Source organism: Typopeltis vanoorti, chromosome 12 (assembly GCF_054136105.1).
Source record: "Typopeltis vanoorti isolate ZY-2024b chromosome 12, IOZ_Tvanoo_1.0, whole genome shotgun sequence".
Lineage (NCBI taxonomy): Eukaryota > Metazoa > Arthropoda > Arachnida > Uropygi > Thelyphonidae > Typopeltis > Typopeltis vanoorti.
The window spans coordinates 114,415,295-114,435,705 of NC_143560.1; the positions used below are offsets into that span (position 1 = coordinate 114,415,295).

The 20,411-nt window shown below is 36.8% G+C and overlaps 1 protein-coding gene across 4 annotated transcripts in view; it reads left to right on the plus strand.

Annotated features, from left to right (window-relative positions):
- LOC150101147 (uncharacterized) overlaps positions 1 to 20,411 on the plus strand; it is a 916,082-nt gene that overhangs the window by 91,101 nt on the left and 804,570 nt on the right. For all 4 annotated transcript variants that reach the window (XM_090401639.1, XM_090401642.1, XM_090401641.1 and 1 more), the window contains one exon: positions 1,405 to 1,553. The gene's annotated coding sequence lies outside the window, so the exon portion shown is untranslated. The remainder of the gene's footprint in view (positions 1 to 1,404; positions 1,554 to 20,411) is intronic.

Sequence of the window (20,411 nt, forward strand, 5' to 3'; positions counted from 1 at the left end):
CTCTCCTTTATTCCGGATACTCCTGGCATTAGTATTAAGCATATACCAGTTGCCAAAAGGTGTCAACACCTTATTATTAAAATTCTGTGGATTAGAGATAGTTGATGGAAGTTTTGGTAGCATAGCCAAGTGAAAAAACTTCCATCAACTATCTCTAATCCAGAGAAGTTGATGATAGGATAATGGATTAAACCAAATATATAATTGTGAGCAGTTAGCTTTGAGAGTGTCATGACATAAGAATTTGCAGGAGAGAGATATTAGCATTGCATGGTATATGGTCAAAGGAGTGTTTGAAAAAAGCAGTATCAGCCTATATTTCCAGGTTAGGAGGATAAATAGAGTTAGAGGAATTGTAGGGACACAGGAGATTGGTTGGCTGGAATATGATACTTTATATGGGACAACATAGTTTTGCAAAGTATAACCTTGCTTTAGTAACTTGCTTACTTTTTATAATCAAGTGACAGTTGAGTTAGATACAGGAAATGGCTACATAGTGATACTGCTGGACTTTGCAAAGTATTTGACAGGATACTACATGGATCTCTGCCGCATAAATTGGAGCAAATGGTGTGGGATATGAAGCTGTGATTTCAATAAGAGGATGGCTAATGAACAGATATCAGAAATTGATCTATGGGAGAGTTGAGTCTCGGAGAAAGCGATGGACTAATTGTTTACTCGCAGACTCAGTACTTGGACCTCTGCTGTTTATTTTTTACATGAATGATGTAGAAAGTGAGTCAAGGGAAAATATTCAGTTGTTTGCTGCAAAGCTAGAGTGATAGTCAATGAAGATCATGTAATGATCCTACAGACAACTTAAATAGACTTGCAGTTTGAGCAAGGGTAAATGACTGCTAGTTTAAGGTAGTCATACATAAAGTTGAGCACTTTTCAATGAAGAGATCACAAATTGTGGTGAGTGAGTTCAAGGAGGTGTGATAGGCAGTTATGTGAACAGTGATAGTTTGAGTTATCATGACGAGTCTTTGACTCTGCATGAGAAGTGATGATAATACGGTCTAAAGTCACTTTTTTTTTTTTTTTAAAGTTATCTTAAATTTAATTTGAATTGTGTTTATTTAAGGTGTCTTCAAAATGTTTGATCACTGCTTTTCATGCATGACAGGGAATAACTTTATAATTTACTTTTTAGGTTATGCACTCATGAATAAATCCCATCATCATGAAAGCCAGACTTGGATTGTGCTAAGTTTTCTGTTGCTTGTGGCAAAAAAAATAAAATATAAAATAAAATAAATAAATAAAATAAAATAAATAAATAAAATAAAATAAATAATAAAAATAATAAAAATTGAAATAAACAAAACTTAAAATACATTTGTAAGTTGTTTAAAAATATAATTTTTGTCAATTAGTGCTTTTTTTATAATTTAGATGTACTTGATAAATATCCCTAGCATTTGCTCAGAATCACCCCTGTTATTGGAAGCTCAATGCACTGAAGCAACTAAATCAAAGCCCAGCATAGGATTATTGGCTTAATAATAATAAACACGAGGACAGCCTAGGAAGGATATATTAAGGTAAAAATTCTAGTTATTTTAGCTTTTAGGCAATATTTGTCATTTTAAATAGCCAAAAGTGATATTTCATTAGTTATATACAGAGGACTTTAATTTGAAATTGAAAAACACTCCTCTTGAGATGAGTTTCATTTCGTAAATCTTGAAATTCAACCCCCCCCCCCCCCAATCATTAAGCAGCTCATCTCAATTGCAGCAGGTTTTGCTTTTTTAAAAAATTATTATTTTTTAGAATTAGATAACAAACTTGACATCCTTTGCTGACATTATTAAATCATATTATTAAATAATTAGCAAATGCCTTTCTTTTCTTATGATAGAAAGAGTTGTGGAGAAAGAGAGAGAGAGATTCTGAAACTAACATGCAATTTCATTATGGTCCTACTAAATTCAGAAAAGTTTGAACAGAAGTAAAAAATAAAAAAACTACAAATGGATAAAAAAATAGAAGTAAACTGGTTTTTTGTTTGTTTGCTTTTAGTTGACATTACTATCTGATTATGATTATTATTATTATTATTATTATTAATGCCAGACCTCCATGGAGTCTGAAGAATCATTGTGGGAAGCAAACACAGTTACACAAAAAGCCCATCAAACTGTGCTTTGAATTCATTCAATGTATCTACATTCACCACAATGACAGGCAAAGCATTCCACTGACCAACCACTCTCCATGCATAGAGTGGTTGGTCAGTGGAATGATCAATCCCCCGCTCTCCCGTTCTATGAAAAATCTCTTTCATGTCAACCTGATAACAACTCCTGACTAGCTTATATGTCTCAATCATGTCCCCCCCCCTCCTCCTATCCACGAGGCTTTGCAACTTACATTCTCTCAATCTATCCTTTTACTCCACATTCTAAAAACCACTGATCACCTTTGTGATCTTCTGTGGACCCTTTCCAACATATCCTCAACATCAAAAGCCTGGCAACCAAATCTGTGCACAATTATCTATATGAGGCCTGATCAAGGATTGATACAATGGCATCATAACCTCTCTATTTCTGCATGTTAGGATCCTTCAGATCATTGCCATTATCTGATGTGATGTTTTCACAACTTGTGCAGTGTGGCCCCTGAATTTCACTTCCACCATTTTATACACCATCACTCCTAGATCTCTCATCTCCTCTACTTCATTTAAAGTTTCCCCACCAAGTGTATACCTTACAACTCATCGTTGCTTACCAAATCTCAAACCTTACACTTTGTAACATTGAACAGTTCCACTTACCAGCCCATTCATGCAGTTTGTTCAAGTAAAGCCATAACAGCCACTTGAGTCTGCATTGCATTGCTTTCTCCAATTTTGCATCATCTGCAAATAGCTGTATATCACTAGTTAAACCCATCCTAATATCATTAACATACAAACTGAACAACAGTGGTCCCAAAACTGACCCATGTGATACACCTTCCTCTACCGCATCCCCATTTACAACTTTCTGATATATATATCTGACAGCCAGACACTGATCCAAGTCAGAAGTCTGTTATCCAATCCCATCTGTTTCACTTTATTTAGCAGCTTGTCATGTGGCAGTCTACCAAATGCTTTTGCAAAATCCAAGTACACCACTGTATATGCATCTCCCATCCAAGGCATTTGTCACCTTGTTAAAGTACATGAGTGAATTAGTAAAGCATGAACACTCTTTAATAAACCCTACGGTAATAAATCACAAAGAATATCACTGTTATCAATTCATTTCTTTATCGTACTTCTCATCAATCCCTCTCTCTCTCTCCAGTACCGTCACCACAACTCCAGATATACAGATTGGCCTATAATTTGAAGCTACAGCCTTATCATCACCTTTATGCAGTGGAACTCTTCGTTCCATGCTAAAGCTCCAAGCTGTCACCTATGTTTGTCATAACCACTGGCCTTATAATTCCACATATATCCTATCCTCCTAAAAGTGTGCATATTGCTAGCCACAACCCCAGTGATCACTTCATGATCACTCTCACCAACTGGAGTAAAGTGTGAAACCCCTCTCACAATTACATCCTTGATGAAATGAAGAGATCTAAAGCTTTCGATTCCTGGTGTGCTTCCTGAGATAGTTATCTCTCAAGAACTCAAGAAATTCATTTTCCTTATTCCCAATCTTTCTTTCTTTCTTTTCAGCCATTTTCTGTCCACTGTTGGATGAAGGCCTCCTCCAGTTCTTTCCACCTTTTTCTGTTCTTGGCAATGGTTGACCAATTTTCCCCAACAAAATTTGACAATTCATCACTCCACTTTCTTTTAGGACATCCTTGGCCTCGTTTTCCTTCTTCTGGAATCCAGTTTGTTAGTATAGTGGTCCATTGCTCATCTTCTCTTTTGGGTAGATGTCCAGCCCATTTCCATTTTAGTCTTTTGTGGTGAAGAATGATGTCAGTGATATGGTCTGCCTTCTTATCCAGGTGTTTTGCTTCTTGTCTTTTAATGTGATGCCTAGCATCAATCTCTCCATTTTTCTTTGAGTTGTTGCTAGTTTAATTGCCAGTGCTTTTTGTTAGAGACCAAGTTTCACAGCTTCATTGAAATCTATACCACCATAATTAAAATCACTGATAGTAATTGCTCTTCTTTTGTTCACTAATCCAACTTGTTTATACATTTCTTCATCACCATCCTACACATTTCCAGGTCTATAGCAACATCCAACTAAACATGTCTTCCAGTCAACCTCCATGTTACACCATACAGCCTCATAACCAGTGCCACTATTTCCCTTTTTCATGTCTACCTTATGTGGACATAATTTCCCTGCTATGATCAGCATGCACCTTCCTTCTTGTCCTTTATTCCATTTTTCTTCCTGTTAAAGAATATCATCTTCGTTCAACCATATTTCATAAACTCAATCAATGTAACAGTTTCATCTCACTTATTTCTGATCCTTCTGGAATTTTTAAACAACTACAGCAGTTCATTTTTAGATCTATAACCAGTCCTATCCAAGCCACTCATTGGTTGTGATTTCTCCCCCACACTTGCCCAAATCACCTTTATCGCAACTTACCATATATATCTGCTGTGTCTCAACTTCCCCATCTACTTTGCAATATACTCCATCTTCATACGCACATTCACTGCCTCTTTCAACATCCACTCTCCATACCATTTCTCCTGTCCACCCTGACTTCCCTTGTTTCTCTGTCCCTCTTGCATTCCTGTTCTCTCTCTTCATCTTTTACACTACTGTTTTCACTGCCAAGCACTTCTGTTTCATCACTACCATTCTCCTGATTTTTCACCTCATCTCTTGCATGTATCACAAACTACAGACACTGTGCTTTCATCCAGCAACACTTTTTTTTCCAGTGCAATCACTCCAAAGCCATTCAGATGAAACCCATCATACCTGTATAATTTAATTTTTCCCTCAAATACATGCCATGCATTCACAAACTGTATTCCCTTCTCCTCATACAGCACCAGTAGCATACATTGATGATTTTGGCTCTCTGTCACAACTGATCGTTGTCATACCTAGGAAACACGCTGACAATGTTTCCCACTTCACTATTGTCTCACTCTTCTCAATAACCACCTGATATTTGCCCTCACATGTTCCTTATGTCCACTTGGATCATTTGTCCCCACAATCACCATCAATCTCTCCATGCGCTATGCTTGCTGCACAAGCTCGTTAATTGAGAAAAAAGTAATATTTATTTGTTAATAAATGCATGCATTTATAAGCATTCCATTTAGGCTTTTATTTTTGTAGACAGAAGATGTCTTAAGCTTGTGTGGCAATAATTGAGCTTTGCATTGTGTATCAAAACTGATGCTTGCTCGTCTAGTCAAAGCTACCTTGGCTTGCTCGGTTCTAGGAGCTTACAGGTCCTTGCAGCAGCACTGTGATTTCATGTATGCGCATAGCCATTTTACGTTGTCTCACTCTGTTGCTTAAACCACAGGCCATATGCAGTCAACGTTGCTCTAGCCAGTGAGCTTCAGCAGCTTTTACAAATGTGCGTATTGCTTGGGAAAATTAAGTTACAACCAACTTTTTATGACGATGTTATTGACCAGTTCATAAAGAAGAACCGTAGAGTAGAATTTGTATTCAAGTAGCTAAATTGAAAAATATAGAATATCATTTGTAAAATAAATGTTGTATTTGTATGATTAAATGTACATAAATTTCTCAATGGTCTATATATTTCTATATAGTTTTAAATGGTCAGTACAAGTAATCTTCGTATAATGCGGTACTTATACAACGCAGTTTCAATATAACGCGGTGTAAAAATTGTAGTAACCCTTGTTCAATGCCGTTCTTATACAATGCAGTTTTGACAAAAACACAGTCTAGAAATTGTAGTAACCCTTTAACTTTTCATATATTTTTCACCGCATGACTAATCAAATCAAATAAATCAAATTTTATCTTCGTTAAATTTATGTCTTCGTTTTCTGCCAGGAAAGCGCATTAAAAATCATAAGTGTGTTATCTCAAGCTGAGCACTTTATTTTCTGGTGAGTTACATGCATAATTAATATGTAATGCTTTTTTATGTAAAAAAAATAATTTTTATAGAATAATGGCCACAAATTGCAGTGAAAGGGAAAAAATTAATATTGAAAAGAAAATTTCTCTCAAAGAAAAAAAAATTAAAATCATAGGTTGGTTGAAAAATGGAGAAAAACCAGTTGTTGTAAGGACTTTGAATTTAAATGAATTAACAATTCAAACAATCAAACACAATGAACATAAAATCCGAGAAAGTTTATTACTGGGTCAACAGTAAGTGCAAAGCTCGTTGCTTGTGTACGCACTTTTCTAAGAGAAAAATGAAGAAATCTCTAATGATTTGGAATGAAGATGCACTCAAAAGAAAATTCCTTTGGATGGAAATCTTAGTAAACAAAAAACTCTCAAAGTTTATAAACATTTATAATGCAGACCAGGTGTTCAATGCTGATGAATCCGGGTTATATTGGGAAAAAATTCCAAAACGCACCTATATTTCAAAAAATGAAAGATCACTCCTGGATTCAAAGTTTCCAAAGACAGAATTACTTTACTGTTTTGTAGTAATGCATCAGGTGATTAGATGTCAAAACTAATGTTATTAACCGATTCTCAAATCCTCGTGCTATGAAAGATTAAAATATGCACTTTATTTTATTTTGCCTAAAAAATTTATGCATTACATGCAATGAAGCTTAATTACAATTTGTACTTTTTATAATTTTATACTATGTATTTGTGTCATAGTTTATATATTTTCTTAACTTACATGAATTACCTGAATTAAATAAAAATATATTTTTGTTAGATATGTCATTGTCGTTATATAATTTATATAATAATAAAAACAAAAATCCATTTCAGAACAAAACCCTACTTTTTGTATGTGATCTGAGTCTCGAATAACGCGCTTTATATAATGCGGCATTTCTATGGAACCTAACATCCGCATTATACGAGGGTTACCTGTAATTCATTATTCCAATAATCAGATTTCAATCACACCTCTCACTCCCTGAATGATAACAAGAGCAAGCGTGAATTTCAAGACCGGCATTCTCCCCTTAACTCTCTTGCTCATTTCTTCCTCATGTCCAATGCCTGAATTATCCTACTTATTCTCCCTTCTGGACAGCAGACCTTATGGACTCTCTCATTAACTATGAGGGTGGTCTGAAAAGTTCTCGGCCTAACAATGAAAACACGAATTTATAATTTCAAAATTATTTTTATTTTTCAACATAATCTCCCTTAAGACTAATACAATTATTCCAGCGATGTTCTAGCACCATTATCCCATCACTGTAGTGGTTCTCAGTAAGATCTGCATACCCCTCTACAGCTGCAATTACCTCTTGATTCAAAGAAAAATGCTGACCAGCGAGGAAGCGTTTTAGTTTTGGGAAGAGATAGGAGCCAAATCTGGGGAATAGGGTGGATATTCCAACAATTCATAGCAGATCCCCTAATTTTCCCGTTGCCAGAACACATTTGTGGGAGGGTGCATTGTCCTGATGAAAGATGATTTTTTTCTTCTGCAAACCAGGTCTTTTCTCATGAATTGTTTTGTCTAGTCTGGTTAAAAGATCAGAATAATATTCCCCGGCTATTGTTTTACCCTTTTCAAGATAATTAATAAAAAAAATGCCTTTAGCATCCCAAAACACCGATGCCATGACCTTTCCTGCTGATGGAACTGACTTTGTCTTCTTTGGTACTGAACAACCAGCTTCTGTCCACTGTTTTGACTGCTGTTTGGATTCTGCTGTGTAATGGTGAATCCAAGTCTCATCCATAGTAATAAATTGATGCACAATATCAGTTTTATTCTTGTTAAAATGCTCCAAGTACTGTTCAGAGATTTTCATGCAAGTGCATTTTTGATCTGCTGTGAGCAAGCACACCCATCTTACACAAACCTTTTTTATTTTCAATTCTTCATGCAAAATATATCCTACACGTTCTTTTGAAATGCCTATAGTCTCATTAATTTCATGCACTTTGATTCGCCGGTCATCCAATACCATATTGTGCACTTGATCAATGATTCCTGGTGTTGTTACACTTTTTGGAGGTGCTTCACGTGGATCTTCTTCAAGGCTGGTACGGCCACGTTTAAACATGGCAGCCCATTTCTTAATTGTCAGAATTGAAGGAGACGAGTGCTGGTAAAATTGTATGAATTTTGAATGAATTTCTTTTGCTGTTAAACCTTCTTTTACAAAGAATTTTATAACTGCACGATACTCAGTTTTATCCATTTCAAGGGATACAGACAACACTTTTGCTTCAGACAGCTGTATAAAATAAACTACTTGAAAGAATGACTTGCAATTTCGCATGGCTGCTTACGAAAGATGTACCAACTTATAAAAAAAAAATCTCTTGCTAATAGTGTTGTTATCTGTGGTCGAGGCCGATAACTTTTCAGACCACCCTCATCATCATCTAACTATGGAATCTCCATATATTGCTATCCTGGAATCACTCGTCACCTCTTTTATCCTTTTTTCTTTCATTCTATTCTCTGCACCCTTTCATTAGTTTAAACTAAATGTTTAACATCACTCCACATATTCCTTGTTTCATTTTTCATTTTCAATAACTATTTCATCAAATCTTGCATTCTGATAGTTTCACTCTCTGCCACTCCCACAGTCTTGCAACTTACTTCTGTTTCCTCATTCATACTTTCTTTCTCTTCCACATTCTTGCATTCTTTTCACTCTGAGTTTTGGTACCTTTTGTTTCATTTCCGTTTTTTCATCCACCCCATCTTCTATCTTTTCAGTTTGTTTTGCATTCATTGTCTCGTGGTCTAATAATATATTGCACTTCCTACAATTCCATACTTTCTCTCTGCCTCTCATTCTCTCTCTCTCTCTCTCTCTCTCTCTCTCTCTCTCTCTCTCTCTCCACAAACACATCTCTTACACTCTGCTATGCATACATATCACACTCATGACATTATTATTATTATTATTATCCAGGCCTCCATGGAGTCAAAAGACTCATCGTGGGAGTCATTTTTAGGAAAACCAAAGTCTATCATACCACTCCTTGAACCCATTAACCATCCCCACTCCAACCACTCTATCAGGCAATGCATTCCACGGTTCAACCATCCTCCATGCAAAGAAAGCACTCTGCACCCTTTCACAGCTTCCTTTATAACTTCCAAGGATGACCCCCTTCTCATCACTCTTTCCCGCTGTTCCACCAAGCGAAAGAACTCCAGTGTCAACCCTGTAACTACCTCTCAACAATTTAAAAGTCTCAATCATATCACCTCTCCTTCTTCTATCTACCAAACTCTGCAGTCCACATTCCCTCAGCCTATCCTCATAACTAACATTGTACAGTCCTGAAACCATCTTTGTTATCCACCTCTGTACACTTTCCACAGTTAATTTATCCCTTTCAAATACAATGGAACGATAACTCTTTTATCTCAGAAGGTCAGAATCCTTCTCAGTATTGCAGCAATCTTCTGGGTTTACATTCCCTTTGCAATATGTTCCCTGAATTTCAGTTTTCTATCAATAACCCCCCCCCCCCTCTTGTCTTTCTACTTCCTCCAATACAGCTTGATTATAAAAGGCAATTGTATTACTAAAGCAAGAATGCCACTTAACAAATCCGTGTTGACTCTCAATGGAGGTCAGGTTAATGGAGCTGTCTGTTCTTTAGCACATTCTCTCAAAACCAGTAGTGAAATACCATTATCTTCTTTTTGTATCTTCTTTTTCTTTCACTCTTTTCATTTCTCCTTTCTCAACCCTTAAGATTAACAATGACCTCAGCAATGAGGTCTCCTCTCCTGCACCAAGAAAAAAAAAAGTCACCAGTCACAGGTGAGTATCCCTTTAGTTTATGAACTTTCACACCAAACCTCGTGATCTGTCAGGCTTCTCCTAAATAAAATAGTCTTGATACTCAGAATCAATTGGTCCTACTAGGCAGTGGCGTATCTAATGGGAGGGGGGTGCAGAGGGGACGGTCCACCCTGAGCGGCACTTTGAACTTTTTTGGACTTTTGCAGTTAATTCTAAAATACAGTTTCGAGAACTCATTTCCAAATATTGTAATACTACTGCAAATTTTCCTCACAATTCCTTTAAGTGAACTAGCTGTAGATCCAGAAATGAGCTGTTCTGTTTGTACGCAAATGCTAGAAGTGTAAGAAACAAGGCAGATGAATGGTTGCACTACTTGCGTCTGTTCACCCAAAGATTGTCGGAATAAGTGAGACATGATTGGAAGAGGATGACATCCTGACAGGAATAGAGATGGAACGGTATGATGTATTTCATGAGGATAGAGGGGGCTAAAAAGGGAGGGGGAGTGCTATTGATGATAGAGAAAGAGTTATGGCCATATAAAGTGCAGATTCAAGAGGGAAATAGTGCCAGTGGTTTTGGGGCAGTATGGGTGTGAGATAGAAGTGGATGGAATCAAATACATGGTGGGATGTTGTTATAGACCAGGTAATGTGGATGGTGGTGATAATGAAATGTACAATCAAATTAGGCAAGGTAAATAAGAAAAGGGTGATCATTATGGGTGATTTTAATTATTGCAATATAGACTGGAATGATGAGATAGCAACTGGAAGTAAAGAAAATGAGTTTCTTGAGTTTTTGAAGGATAACTACCTCAGAAAGTATGTAACAGTGGGCACACAAGGATTGAGGTTCTTGAATTTGGTCATCTCATCAGAGGAAGTAATTGTAAATGAGGTGTCAAATCATCCACCAATTGGTGAGAGTGACCATGAGGTGATTACCTGGGTGGTAGTGCCAGCAGTGTGAGGACCTCTGTGAGAAAAGGATATATGTGGAACTACAAGGGGGGGGGGTGATTATGAAGAGCTCAGGAGACAGCTTGTGGGTGTAGCATGGAATGAGGAGTTAGCTGGAAAAGAGATCAATGCAGCTTGGGGGATCAAAAACTGTTTAGTAGATGCAATGTCTAAATGTATTCCAAGGGTGAGAAGGTTAAATAAGGTGGGTGTGAGATGTATGAATAAAGAGATTAAGCATGTGATACAGAGAAAAAGGACATTGTGGAAGCAGCATAAGAGAAGTGGAAATAACCAATTCCATGAGGTCTACAAAGACCAAGCAAGGAGGGTGACTTGGTTGGTGAGGGTAGCTAAAGAGAGGTATGAACAGCAGTTGGCTAATGAAGCCAAAAATAATCCTAAGGAGTTCTTTCGATATGTAGCCAGCAAAAGAAAGAATAATTATGGAAAGATAACATTGATGGGAGAAAATGGTATAAAGACAGCTGATGCAGAATGTGTGATGAAGATACTTAATGAGCACTTCGTAAAGATCTTTCAATCTTGTGAATGTGAATTCATGGAGGGATTGAGAGCAGTTGATGATGGGGAGGAGAGACTGACTGTAAGCGAGCAAGAGGTGTATGGGGAGTTGAGTAAACTAGATGTTAATAAGGCTGAGGGCTTGATAATATATCACGAAGTATTCTGAAGGAATGTGCCAGGGAGTTGACATCTGCCTTGACATATTTTTTTAATATTAGTCTTGCAATCGGTCACGTTCCTAAGGAGTGGAAGGAGGGCAAGATTGTGCCCCTTCATAAAGGAGGTGATCGAACTCAAGCATCAAACTCAAGCATCAACACCTGACTCACTATCTGCATGTCAGGTGTTGTGGTTAAGTCGTTGGAGAAGCTTGTGAGAACTAGGATCCAGAGTTGGGTTGATAACAATGGTATTATCTTTGATGGACAGCATGGATTTGCTAAAGGAAGGTCATATGTTAGTAATCTACTTACTTATTACAATAAAGTGACTGCTTCCTTGGCAGAGGAAAAGGATACACAGTAATATACTTGGATTTCACAAAGGCTTTTGATAGAGTACCTCATGATAGGTTGACAGTCAAACTAGAACAGATGGGGTTGGATATTAGATTGGTGCATCAGATTGGAGACTGGCTATCTGATAGGTATCAACAAGTTGTGTATTCGGGAGTGATTTCCAGGAAAAGGAAATTCACTAGTGGAGTGCCTCAGGGGTCTGTTTTAGAGCCATTGCTGTTTAACTTGTATATTAATGATATAGGTGAAGATTTGGATGGAGATATTCAGTTGTTTGCAGATGATGCAAAGTTGGGACGAACCATGAAGTGTAGTGAAGATGGTGTGGCCTTACAGGAAGATTATGCTTGGTGAGAATATATTGTTAGAGGTAGAGGAAATAAGAGATCTGGAGGTGATAGTAGATAAGGATCTAAAATTTAGGGGACACGTTGCCAAAATTGTGAAGACAATACAAAGGCTTCTGGGAATGATGCCGAGGACACTGACGTGCAGAAGTAGGGAGATTCTTGTTCCGTTGTATAAGGCTTTGATTAAGCCACACATGGACTATTGTGACCAGATTTGGTCACCGGGTTTTCAGAAGGATGAAGAGATGTTGGAAAGGGTCCAAAGGTGACTGACTAAGGTAGTTTCTGACCTCTGGAATGTCGAGTATGAGGAAAGATTGAGATGTAATTTTCAGTCTGGTGGACAGGAGGAATAGGGGAGATTTGATAGAGACCTACAAGTTGGTAAGGGGTTGTTATAGGATCAATGCTGGAGAAGTTTTTCAGAGGATAGTGGGAGATCAAGGGAGAACCAGAAGTCATTCCTGGACATTGTATAAAGATAGTGTGAGTAGGGGAGTGAGAGGCAAGTTTTTTTCTGCAGAGTTATGAATGATTGGAATACCTTGCCTGAGAATGTGGTGTCTGCAAAGAGTTTGAATGTTTAAAACACGGTATTATGAGCTTTGTGTGTGTGATAAAAAGACCTCCCAGGTGAGTCTTTGACTCCATGAGGTCTTGGGGTGGTAATAATAATAATAAGTGAATGATATAATCACGTAATCACAAGAAAGATATTTATTTAACCAAATATTTCGGTCTGGAAATAGCAGACCATCGTCGGTGGTATTACAAGAACAGTTTAAAAAATATACAAGCTAGAATACTAACAATAGATCGTTGAAATTAGAACATGCCGCGTGATGTTATATCACTAAGTATGAAACGAAATATTTTGAAGTAGAAACATGATTGAATTTGCTATTAAAAAAAAAAAAAAAAAAAAAAAAAAAAAAAAAAAAAAAATTAATGGGTAATCTTGATTAGGCTTTCCCAGATTTTTGATATAGATATGCAGTCATTACGATTCAGGTTGGGATGATGGAGCAAGGCCTCCACGCTTTCCTTGAACAAACGTTCGAACCTATAACGGGATCTATGTAAGAGGCGCGTTTTGGACCAAAGGATGCTGTGGTCAGTTTCAATCCCGTGTTGAGCCAAACCAGACTTTTCAGGTTTATTGTGAAGAATGGATGATTGATGTTCTTGGATTCTTTTTTCAAGAGAACGTCCAGTCTGTCCAAAGTAAGAGAGATCACAGTTGCAAGGAATTTGATAAACTCCAGGAAGAGATAAAGTTGAGCGTTTGTCTTTAGGAGAAGGAAATTGAGAAGACAATTTGTTAATAGGAGAATACGTAGCTGTTAAATCATATTTCTTCAAAATTCTTGCGATAGGTTCTGAAATACCGGAGATATAAGGAATAGGTACTCGACGTATTGAATCTTTGTTGTTTTGTGGAGGATTATAAGATGTAAGAAGACGTTGAATACTTTTTTCAGAAAAGCCATTGAGTTTCATGTGTTGCTGGATAGTAGAAAGTTCTTTCTGTAGATAATTCTTTCTGTAGATTATCTACAGAAAGAACTTTCTACTATCCAGCAACACATGAAACTCAATGGCTTTTCTGAAAAAAGTATTCAACGTCTTCTTACATCTTATAATCCTCCACAAAACAACAAAGATTCAATACGTCGAGTACCTATTCCTTATATCTCCGGTATTTCAGAACCTATCGCAAGAATTTTGAAGAAATATGATTTAACAGCTACGTATTCTCCTATTAACAAATTGTCTTCTCAATTTCCTTCTCCTAAAGACAAACGCTCAACTTTATCTCTTCCTGGAGTTTATCAAATTCCTTGCAACTGTGATCTCTCTTACTTTGGACAGACTGGACGTTCTCTTGAAAAAAGAATCCAAGAACATCAATCATCCATTCTTCACAATAAACCTGAAAAGTCTGGTTTGGCTCAACACGGGATTGAAACTGACCACAGCATCCTTTGGTCCAAAACGCGCCTCTTACATAGATCCCGTTATAGGTTCGAACGTTTGTTCAAGGAAAGCGTGGAGGCCTTGCTCCATCATCCCAACCTGAATCGTAATGACTGCATATCTATATCAAAAATCTGGGAAAGCCTAATCAAGATTACCCATTAATTTTTTTTTTTTTTTTTTTTTTTTTTTTTTTTTTTTTTTTTTTAATAGCAAATTCAATCATGTTTCTACTTCAAAATATTTCGTTTCATACTTAGTGATATAACATCACGCGGCATGTTCTAATTTCAACGATCTATTGTTAGTATTCTAGCTTGTATATTTTTTAAACTGTTCTTGTAATACCACCGACGATGGTCTGCTATTTCCAGACCGAAATATTTGGTTAAATAAATATCTTTCTTGTGATTACGTGATTATATCATTCAGTCTTATGTCGCAAGTATCCTTAAAACAACAAATAATAATAAGTGTTGCTAGTTGTGAGAGGAGTTTTTCTAAATAAAATAGATTAAGAATTACCTACATTATTATGAAATTGACTTCTACATTGTCATAGACGATTTTGCTAACAGAAAAGCAAGAAAAATAACATTTTAGAATGTTGAAGTTAAAGTTTTACTTTAAACTTTAAACATAGTGTTTTAATTTATTTCCCTATATGTCGGTTTGACTTTTTGTAGTATTTTTGGTGTATTGAGAGGGGCAGCAAACTCAGGGACCGCCCCGGGTGGCAAAAGCTCTAGATACATCACTGGGTATAGTTAATGTATTGTTTACTTTTAGTCTGGTTTGTTTTTGAACTAGGTTTGGTTTAAATATAGAGTTAATTACATCTGTTATTTTTAAATATTTTGCAGTTTTTAGGTTTATATCTTTTTCATTTTCATATGTATTCATACAACCTAGGTAGTTAAATCATTTCACCTGATCTAAAATCTTGTTATCAATTACTATTTTAGTTCTTACTGGATCTTGTCCTTTAAAAATCATAGTTTTTGATTTTTCTTTTGATATTATCATTCTATAATCTTTGGCTATCTAATTTAGATTTAAAATAGTTTTCTGTAAGTTATCTTCAGAATTTGTAATTATTATTTGGTCATCAGAAATAATGGAGATTGTTTAAGTTCACAGTAGGAGAAAGTTTAATACCTTGATGGAAATTTTTATTCCATTTTATTATTATTTCATTTAGGTAAATATTAAAAAGAGTTACTGAGAGGCGGGGACATCCCTGTGAGTTCTTTGGTTTATCTCTCTCATATAAGATAGCTCATGATTTAATCTTAGTTGTATTTGATTATTTTCATATATACTTGTGACAGCTTGCTAGCAGTGTGAGGACCTCTGTAAGAAAAATGTGTATGCGGAACTATAATGGGGGGGGGGCAATTACGAAGAGCTCAGGAGACAGCTTGCAGGTGTGACATGGAATGAGGAGTTAGCTGGTAAAGAGATCAATGCAACTTGGGGGATTTTCAAAAAATATCTAGTAGATGCAATGTCTAAATGTATTCCAAGGGTGAGAAGATTAAATAAGGTAGGTGTAAAATGGATGAATAAAGAGATTAAGCATGCGATACAGAGAAAAAGGGCATTGTGGAGGCAGCATAAGAGAAGTGGAAATAACCAATTCCACGAGGACTACAAAGACCAGGCAAGGCAGGTGATTTGGTTGGTGAGGATAGCTAAAGAGAGGTATGAACAGCAGTTAGCTAATGAAGCATAAAAGAATCCTAAGGAATTCTTTCGATACATAGCGCCAGCAAAAGAAAGAATGATTATGGAAGGATGACATTGATTGAAGAAGATAGTATAAATCAGAAGTTGCAGAAGGTGTAGTGGAGATACGTAATGAGCAGTTCATAAAGGCCTTTCAATCTTGTGAATGTGACTTTATGGAGAGATTGAGAGCAGTCGATGATGGGGAAGAGACTGACTGTAAGTGAGCAAAAGGTTTTGTGGAGTTCAGCAAACTAGATGTAAATAAGCTGTGGGACTTGATAATATATCACCACATATTCTGAAGGAATGTGCCAGGGAGTTGACACCTGCCTTGACATATTTTTTTTAATACAAGTCTTGCACTTGGTCAAGTTCCTAAGGAGTGGAAGGTGGGCAAGATTGTACCACTTCATAAAGGAGGTGATAGAACTCAAGCATCAAACTATGGGCCTATCTGTGTGTCAGGTGTTGTAGTTAAGTTGTTAGAGAAGCTTGTGAGAACCAGGATCCAGAATTGGGTTAACCACAATGGTATTATCTTTGATGGGCAACATCGATTTGCTAAAGGGAGGTCATATTTTAGTAATCTACTTACTTATTACAATAAGGTGAATGCTTCCATGGACATAGGAGAAGGATACAAAGTAATATACTTAGATTTTGCAAAGGCTTTTGATAGATTACCGCACGATAAGTTTGATAGTCAAACTGGAGTGGATGTGATTGGATATTACATTGGTGCATTGGATTGGAGACTGGCTATCTGATAGGTATCAACAAGTTGTGTATGGGAGAGTGATATCCAGGAAAAGTCAAGTTACTAGTGGTGTGGCTGAGCAGTCTGTTTTAGGGCCATTGCTGTTTAACTTGTATATTAATGATATTGGTGAAGATTTGGATGGAGATATTCAGTTGTTTGCAGATGATGCAAAGTTGGGATGAACCATGAAGAGTAGTGAAGATGTTGTGGCATTACAAGAAGACTTGAATAAATTGAGTGATTGGGCAAGCAAATGGGGATGTGAGTTCAATGTTGCAAAATGTAAGGTTTTAAAATTTGGAAAACAAAGATGGGATGCAGAATTTATGCTTGGTGAGGATATATTGTTGGAAGTGGAGGAAATAAGAGATCTGAAATTTAGGGGACACATAGCCAAAATTATGAAGCCAAAACAAAGGCTTTGGGGAATGATGCAGAGGACACTGACTTGTAGAATTAGGGAGATTCTCATTCCATTGTATAAAGCTTTGATTAGGTCACACATGGATTATTGTGCCCAGATTTGGTCACCTGGCTTTCAGAAGGATGAAGAGATATTGGAGAGGGTCCAGAGGGGATTGACTAAGATAGTTTCTGATCTGTGGAATGTCGAGTATGAGGAAAGATTGAGAAGATGTAATTTTCAGAGTCTGGTGGACAGGAGGAAGAGGGGAGATATGATAGAGACTTTCAAATTGATAAGGTGTTGTAGTAGGATCAATGCTGGAGAGGAGCTACAGAAAATAGTGGGAGATCAGGGGAGAACCAGAGGTCATCCCTGGACGCTGTATAAGGCAGGTGTGAGTAGTGGAATGAGAAGCAGGTTTTTTTCATGCTGAGTTGTGAATGATTGGAATGCCTTGCCTGAGAGTGTGGTATCTGCATTGAATTTGAGTGTGTTTAAGGCACGATATGATGAGCTGTGTGTTTAGTAAAAGGACCTTGTAGATGAGTCTTTGACTCCATGTGGTCTTGAGTAATAATAATAATAATAATAATAATAATAATAATAATAATAATAGCTTTCAGGATATTATTTGGTATTTATCTTTCTTTATATATGTTGAATAAAATGCTTCTTTTAACTTTGTCAAATGCTTTTTGAAATTCAACAAATGTAATATGTGTTTCTAAATTGTATTCTCTTCTTTTCTCTATGATTCATTTTAGGCAAAAGGCCGGGTCTATACATGATTTTCCTTTTCTAAATCCATTCTGTATTTTCACCCTTTATTTTACTTCTAAAATAAAGTTTTCAGAATATTTTATTAGTTTGTTATTTAAAATTCTGCAATATATTTTGTAACAAGGAATTCAGTATTCTTTTACTTCTATAGTTTTTACGGTCATCTCTACTGCCTTTTTTTAAAGATATTAATTGCTTTTTCCATTCTATTGTTAATTTAGAGCAGGGGTGTGAAACCTTTTTAGTATCAAGGGCGAAAATTGCTAATTTAAAAACTTCCACGGGCGACTGGCAAATTTTAACTCATATATAGTGTATGTATTTTTTTGATATACGAGGGCTGTTCAGTAAGTAATAAGACTAATTTTACTGTCGCGAAACCACTCATCACAATATTAATTTCTGTGGAATAAAGAAATGTTGCTGTCTGTATTAACAAAAGGGGTTGATAGATGGCGTATACGGGCTGATGTGCTAGAGTGTCACGTGACTAAATGACGCAAGCCTGTTTCGGCACACCTATGAGCCGTGACTAGTCGTTGAAATGGAAGTGCCCGTGGAACAGCGTTATGTGATTAAATTTTGTGTTCTTTGCAAAAATCGGCATCGGACACATTTAACATGATACGTGAAGCTTTCCACGATGAAGCAATGTCAAGGGCTAGTGTTTTTTGCTGGCATAAAACTTTTTAGGAAGGAAGGCAAAATGTGGAAGATCTTGAACGTGAGGGAAGACTTCCAACGTTCATCACAGAGACAATGATCAAGACAGCAGCGATTATCATCAAGGAGGATTGCAGAATTACAGTATGCCAGCTGCATGTTGTCCTGAATATTTCTGTGAGAAGTGTTCACTCAATCATGGCTGAACATTTGGGACTGAAATATGTTTGCACCCGATGGATTCCCAAACTCTTGACACCGGAGCAAATGCAGCATCGAGTGGATGTGTGCACAGAATGGAAAGAAAGACTGGAACAAGAAGACGACAACTTCTTAAAACGCATCATTATTGCAGATGAAGCTTGGTTGTATTACTATGACCCTACAGTGAAACAACAAAGCAGTGAATGGAAGCATCCATCTTTGCCTACCCCCAAGAAAGCAAAAACTGTAAAATCGGCTGGTAAAGTTATGACTATAATGTTTTTTGACTACGAAGGCATTGTTTACCAACATGCTGTAGAACCCGGGAATACTGTAAACGGCTCATACTATGCAGATGTTTTACGGACAATGGTACAGCACGTCAAAAGGAAGCATCCATTGCTGAAGAATGGCTTCTTATTGCACGACGATAATGCAAGGCCACATATTGCTGATTGTGTAGTGGATGTTTTGCAGAAGAACAACATAGATATCCTACCATACCCTCCATACAGTCCTGACCTCGCACCGTGCGATTTCTGGCTGTTTCCTCAGCTCAAGAAACCACTAAGAGACACCGCCATTTCGAAAGCAACAAAGCATGTGTAAAAGCTGCGGAGATGGTTTTGAAAGAACTCTCAAAAAACGGACTTTCACATGTGTTTAAGAAGTGGACGCAACGTTGGGACAAATGCAGCACGTCTCACGGTAGTTACTTCGAAAAAGACCATGTAAATGATGACGATTAAAGGTAATCTGTTTTCTGTATAAATATAGTCTTATAACTTATTGAACAGCCTACGTATATCTTACCAGATGCATGACGATCATATTATATGTAATATAGTTATTTTTGGCTTTGTATATTTAATTATTTAAATTTAAATAAATTTAATTATAATAAATTTAAATTATTATAAAATTTTATTTACATGTACATACGATTACATCAGCAGAGTGGCGAATTGAAATAGATTCGCTGGCGAAAGTTTGCCCGCAGGCGAGGGGTGCCCCACCTCTGATTTAGACTTACTATTGCTGGTAACAAATATTCCTTCACAAATTTCCAAGCACTAATGATATCCCGGCCTTCAAATTCCACCCTCCATGGAATTGATATCTAAGACCCCAATAATAGTCATATATATAATAGTCTTAGATATCACCCAAGTTGATATCTAAGACTGTTGTAATAACCCACCTTATAATTCTACATACGTTCCGTTTTCTTTGATACATCTGCATGTCTATTCATCTTCCAAGTCAAAGCCACATGGTCACTCTCTGCAACTGCTGGGAGAGATGTCATCTCACTTATTATCAGCTCTTCTGATGCTATGACCAAATCCAAAACTCTCGAACCTCTTGTTCCCTCTATTACATGTTGCCTAAGACATTTGTCCCTGAAGAATTCTAGAAATTCCATTCCCTTATTACTACATGCATTTTCCTCTTCCCAACTTTTACTGCTGTAGTAAAATCCTCCATCACAATCATTCTTCTTGCACTTGCCAAGCTCAACTACCTAAGCATCTCCTGCTCCCCATCCTCTGTATTCCTTGGCTTGTGGCAACACCCCACTAAATCTCCTGTCTTGCCCACCTCTACAACATATGCTTTCGAAACAATTAGTGTCACTACTTTCCAAAGCCTCC